Consider the following 6,997-nt stretch of genomic DNA (forward strand, 5'->3'; position numbering starts at 1 on the left):
GGAATCTCTGGTCCATTGGTCTGTGTGTTTGCTTTTATGCTGACACTCTGCTGTTTTGGTTACTATGGCTCTGGAGTATGTCCTGAAATTAGGTATGGTAATATCTCCAGGTTTGTTATTTTTGCTCAAGATTGCTTTGTCTATTTGGGATCTTTGTCTACTTCCATATTAACTTTAGGGTTGTTTTTTCTAGTTCTGTGAAGAATGTCATTGATATTTTGAAGAAGATTGCATTGAATTTGTCCATTGTGTACACTATGGACATTTTAACAATGGAGGTCTTCCCATCGTTTGGGGGTCTTCTTCAACTTTTGTCAGCAGTGTCTTATAATTTTCATTGTATAGATGTTTCACTTCCTCTGTTAAGTTTATTCCTAGGTATTTTATTTTTCTGTAGGTATTGTGAATTGAATTTCTTTTATAAGTTCTCAACGAATTTACTATTGGTATGTAAAATAGCTATTGTTTTTTGTATGTTTTATTTTGTAGTCTTTTTTTTTATGGAATTCATTTATCAGCTCCAATAGTCTTTTGGTGGTCTTTAGGTTTTTCTCTAGGAACAGGTCATCTTTGAACAGGGATAATTTGACTTACTATTTAAATTCCTTTTCTTTCTCTAGCCTAATTAATTGCTTTGGTTAAGACTTTGAGCTGTGAGAGTGTCTTTTAGTTTTTTCCAGTTTCTTGGCATATAAATGTCATAGTAATCCCTAATGAACCTTTATATTTCTGTGGTATTGGTTGTGATGTTTACTTTTTCATTTCTGGTTTTATTTAATTGGATTTTCTCTTTTTCTTGGTTAATCAAATTAAATGTTTATTAATTTTTATCTTTTCAAAAAAACACAATTCTTTATTTTATTGATTTTTTTTCTTATAGGCTCTATTTCATATTTCTGCTATGACTTTTTTTTCCCTTCTGCTAATTTTGGGTTTGATTTGTTCTTTTTTAAGTCCTTGAGATACATCATTAGGTGGTTTATTTGAAGTCTTTTTTTTTTCTTTTGATGTAGGTACTTATTACTTTGAACTCCCTTTTAGCATTGCTTTTGCTGCATCCCACAGGTTTCAGTATATTGTACTCACATGTCACTTATCTTGAAGTTTTAAGATTTTTCCCTTTTGATTTCTTCAACCCACTGTTTGTTCAGAAGTGTATTGTTCAGTCTTCATATATTTGTATAATATTTGCACTTTCATGTTGTTGACTTCTAGTTTTATTCTATTGTGATCAGAAAAGACACAGGATATGATTTCAGTTATTTTGAATTTTATAAAATAGGTTTTGTGACCTAATATATAGTCTATTCTTGAGAAAGTTCTATATCTGATGAAAAGAATATGTATTCTGCAGTTGCTGGATAAAATGTTCTGTGAATATCTGAGTTTATTTGGTCTTTATTATAGTTTAACTCTCTTTCTTTGTTGATTTTTTTCCCTTTGATCTTGATGATCTCTCTATTGATGAAAATGAAGCTCCACACTATTATCATATTGATGCCTATGTCTCCTTTTAGGTCTATTACAATTTATTTTGTACAATTGGGTGCTCCAACATTTATCTTTATGATTATTATATCTTCTTGTTGAGTTGATCCTTTGATTATTAGATAGTGATCTTCTTTATCTCTTTATACAGTTTTTGTCTTAATGTCATTTTGTCAGATATAAGTATAGCCACTGCTGCTTACTCCAAGTTCCCATTTTCTTGGAATATAATTTTACATCCTTTTTTTTTTTTTTTTTTTTTTTGTTCAGTCTGTGTGAGTTTTTATTGATGAGGTGAGTTTCTTATAGGTAGCATATAGTGTTTTGTTTTTGTGTCCATTCATCCAGCCTGTATCTTTTCTTTCTAGTCCTTTTATATAAAAGATTATTAGTTGGTTATTATTTTGGTTTTCTTCTAGCTGTTTTGAATATTCTTTGTTCTTCCTCTTGTTCATTTTTGTGGTTTGATGATTTACTGTACTGATGGTGTTTGATTCTTTTCTATTTCTTTTTTGAATCTACTCTGCTAGTGGACTTTATACTTTCACATGCTTTCATGATGGTAGTTATGGTTCACTTCTGTGTGTAGGACTCCCTTAAGCATCTTTCATGAGACTAGTCTCATGATCATGAATTCCCTATTTTTACTTGAGTTGGGAGAAATTTATTTCCTCATTCTGAAGAATAGCCTTCCTTTCTAAGTATAGTATTTTTGGTTAGCAGTTACTTTTGTCTCAGGACTTGGAATGTATCATTCCATTCCTTTCCTTACTTAGTGCTTTTAGAATTTTTCTTGTGCTTTTGAAAGTTTGACTATACTATGCCATGGTAAAGATCCTTTCTAGTCATTTCCATTTGGGTTCTATAAGTCTCCTGCACATGGATGTTCATATCATTCCAAAATTAGGGAAGTTTTCTATGCCACTAATTTTTTTCTCCTTATCTTTAGGTATTCTGAAAATGTGGATGTTTGTTTGACGGGTTCCAAAGATCTTAAATGTTCTCTTCATTTTTTTTTTTTACCTTTCCTTATTTCCTCCTATCTCACTGGGATATTTTTAAAGACCTGTCTTCAAATTCAGGTTATTTGTTTTCCCTGATCTAGTGTATTGCAGCTATCAAATGTATTTTTATTTGACTTTGTGAGATCTTTATTTCTAATATTTATGTTCGGTTCTTTTTCTTTCCTGAATTTCTCAATTATCGTCTGCATTATCCTTTTGCTTTCATTTAACAGTCTATTCTTTTGGATCTCATTGATATTTTAAATAATCATTCTTTTAAATTCTTTATCAGGCAGTTTTCCATATTGATTTCTTTGGCGTTTGTTGTTAGAAAGTTATACTCTTTTTGGAGGCATCATATTACCATATTTTTTCATGTACCTTGTGATCCTACAATGAAATTGGTATATCTGGTGGATCCGGTAACTTTACCACTTTTATGAGGTAAACTTCTTAGCAGCTTTCTACTGAAAATGTGTCTTGGGGTATTGATTTATTATGAAATGTTAGCTTTGTTTCCAGCTGGGCACTGTGGTATAATCTCTCTATAGCTTCTTTGGCTATGATTAATGACTTTGGACACAGTACATACTGTGGTGAAGTCAGAGCAGCACTGTATCTGCAGGCCACAAAAGAATGGAGACATTCTAGATGTTCAGTTCGGTGTCAAGCAGATAGCAGTGATCCTGGGCTGTTCATTGTATGGTTACCCCTACAATGGGAGTGGTGGTCCCCATCAAGCAATGGGGGTTTCTTCAGACAAGATCAAGCTTTCTATGCTACTATCAAGGGCCTCTTGATAGTAGTGGTGAGGGACCTGAAGCACTTTTCTTTCAACCAGCCAGTGGTGCAGGCCCACAGGCTGCACAGGGAGAAGTGGTGGCAGGAACCAAAGTATTCTCTTGTGGTACTTAATGAGGCATCCAGGCAGCAGTGCATGGTCAGACAAGGTGTGGGAATGGGGCGGTTGTGGGAACCACATAGGTAGGGTGACACCAGGAGTGTGGTGTTCCTCTTGCTGGATCAGTGGTAGTGCCTGCCCAGAGCAGGACACTTTGGCCAGAGTTGGGCAAAGTTGTGTTCAAACCCCCTCCCTCCAGCACACAGCTAGCTCTGTGTGCCTGGGGTTGGGAACTCAGAGTTGCTCAAGAATCACTTAGCTTGCCACTGTGGGCAGGGCAGCAGTAGGGACTATAGTGTCCCTACCCTGCCATGTTCAGTAACAGGGACCTGAGTACTGCACAGGCGGGGCTGGGGGTGGGAACTGCATGGGAACCTGCCTGCTGTCCTTACACTGTCCTGAGTACGCAGGTGACTGACCACACCTTGGGTCTCAGAGAGCAAGCACCCTAATCTCCTACCTTTTGAAGGATTGTCCTCAGTTCCCCTCTGTCTCACAAAACCCATCCCTTCAGTGCAGGCACCCAGCAGTTTTAGGCCTAAGGCACTTTGCTCCAGCGAGTTGAGTTCACAGGGCAGTTACTCCCCCACCCCCACCCCCTCACCCCCGCGCCAAGTCACTGCAACAGAATGTCTATGGAGTCCCATAGATGTAATATGGAGGGATTTTTGCCCCTTGCCCCCAGGGCAGTCCAAACTCAGACAATACTTTTGTTCTCTAGATGGGCCCTGGCTACAGCACCATAGGTATTCACTAGGAGATGATGTGAGATGGTTTTCTAAAGCAAGGCTACTGTGAAGATTTCAGGTTACTTATTCAAGTGGACTGCAAATCTGTCAGGATTGTGAAACTTTTTACAGTAGCTAGGATTCCTAGCATCAACATTGATAGAGTTTTCTGGGACCTCTTTCATCCTGCAAAGGGGAGACTCCCCCCTCCCCTGGATATGGGGCTGGGGTGGCAGTTGCCAAGATATTTTATTTCTTTTTATATTATCGTGCCAGGCCTCTGAAGTTCACAAGGTTCAAATCTCTCTCTAGCTGATTTCACATGTTCTGCAGTGTTCTGTCATGGTCACTCGGCTCATAAAGCAGCTATATGCCTGCTCCGTTAGTTCTTTTTTGTTGGGGAGGAGGTGAATGCTGGGTGCATCTATTTAGCCATCCAGGATCTTCCCTTTCTTTCTCTAGATTCTGGAAGAGTATTTTGAATTGTTCTTACTAGTTTAAGTTTCTATAGTACCTAATTTGCTTTTTATTGACAACAATCCAATTTAAAATTTACTAATAATGTATTCATTCCATTTTATAGCAATGAGGCCCACGCTCAGAGAAATAACTTCTCATAAATACAAATTTCTCTCAAATTTCATAGAGAACCTCCCCCCCCCCATTTCCTGGAGTCAGTTTGTTTTACAACTTTCTGCTCTCATCTTGCAGACATGTCCCCTTCATCCTAGTTACTAGAACTTTCACATGCCTGGTGATTGGCTATAAAAATGTCTGCATTTGGAAGTCTGCCTGACTTAGTCCTGGGGATTATGTAGGTCTATGTGCAAATATTTTAGTCACAGATATGGAGGTGGGCATGAAGAGTTAAGTGTAGTTTTTCTTTCTTTTTTTTTTTTTTTAATAAAGATTGTATTTACAGGGCTGGGCTTCTTGCTCAATGGCAGAGCACTTGCCTCGCACATGTGAGGCACTGGGTTCGATCCTCAGCACCACATGAAAGCAAATAAACACAATAAAGACATTGTGTCCATGTATAACTAAAAAAAATGTAAATTGTAATTACAAAAATATTAGAATTTTGACTACAAAAATATTAGAATTTTAACTATCTAAACTTTGATTTTTAGAATAGGGGACTACTTTTTTCCCCATGATAGGATAAAGCAGGTCTTCTGAAAAGCATGGTCATTGCTTCAATGTATTTAGTTTCCCACTCTTCCTCACCGATTTTGTTAGCAGCTGAGTGTGGGGCTACTTATGCTTTTCTTAGCAATTGTCCTACCAAGTAGAAGCTGTACACAAGGCCACAGCTAGTCAGTGCATGATATCTGATGCATCCCCCAAATTTCCTTCAATTTAATATTCGACCACTTCCAACTGCCATTTGTGTGATGGAGCTGACTCAGATCAACTCATGAGCCAATTGCTACATTTTTGAGTTATTTTATAAGCTAGTTGTAATACATAGTTATTCAAAAGTAAATGATATGAACTTAAAATCAAATAAATTATAATTACAGGTATCTTTAAAAATCAAAAACTTATAATCAAATACTTAAAACTTATAAACAAATACTTAAAACTCATTAGTTCCTAGTTGTTTTACTACATTTTATTTTCAATATTCTCAAGTTTATTTTTTATTCATTTTGTATCTGTATGGTGGCAGTATTGTATATTAGTGTGTGACTGTGCATCTTTTTGGTGTGTGACTGTGCATCTTTTCCTGACTCTGTGTTGAGTGATGTATGGAAGAGTGGGTGGTTGAACATTATCCAGCACATTCCTGCTGGCACGCTCTTACCTCAAGCCTCTTTAGACTGGGTGAAGAGGCGAGATGGATTGAGCAGTTCTGTTAATTACCATTCTGACTGGAGGTTGTAAATTCTTATCAAGAATACCAATAACAAAAAAATTTGTTAAGGTGTAGGGGAAAAGTACACTCATACATTGCCAATGGAACTGAAAATTAGTGCAAAAACTCTGGAAAGCAGTATGGACAGTCCTCAGAAAAGTTGGAATGGAACCCACCATTTGACCCAGTTATCCCACTTCTTGGCATATATACCCAAAGAACTTAAAATTGGCATACTATAGTAATGCAGCTACATTAATATTTATAGCATTTCAATTCACAATAGCCCAGCTATAGAAACAACTTAAATGCACTTCGACAGATGAATGGATAAAGAAAAAGTTGTGTATATATAAGTACAATGACTTTATGACTTTTGCTGGTAAATGGATGGAACTGGAGACTATCATGCTAAGTGAAATAAGCCATTCCCCCCAAAACCAAAGGCCAAATGTTCTAATATGTAGATGTTAATATACAACAAGTGAGGGAAGGAGGGAAAAAATAGTTCAGTGAACTAGACAAAGGGGAATGAAGGGAAGGGAGGGGCAAAGGCATAAGAAAGAATGAATCCGACATAAGTTTCCTATGTTCATATATGAATACACCATCAGTGAAACTCCACATCATGTACAACCACAAGAATGGGATCCTGCCCCCTCCCCCTGCGCCGGCAAGGTAGACGGAACTGTGACCACCCACAGAACAGGCCCAGCGGCCTGCTGAGGGGCAGAGCCGCCCCCCACCCCCCACGCCTGCCAGGTAGGCGGAACTGTGACCACCGACAGAAAAGGCCCAGTGGCCCGCAGAGGGGCAGAGCTGCCAACCACTCCTGCAAGGTAGGCGGGCCTGTGACCCACCTGCAGAACAGGCGCAGCGGCCTGCTGAGAGGCAGAGCCGCCCCCTCCCCCCGCGCCTGCAAGGTAGACGGAACTGTGATCACCAACAGAACAGGCCAGACCTGCAACTGACAGAACAGGCCCAGTGGCCTGAGGAAGGGTAGAGCCGCCCCCCCCCC

The sequence above is a fragment of the Marmota marmota genome, unplaced genomic scaffold (assembly GCF_001458135.2).
Source record: "Marmota marmota marmota unplaced genomic scaffold, marMar, whole genome shotgun sequence".
NCBI classification, from domain to species: domain Eukaryota; kingdom Metazoa; phylum Chordata; class Mammalia; order Rodentia; family Sciuridae; genus Marmota; species Marmota marmota.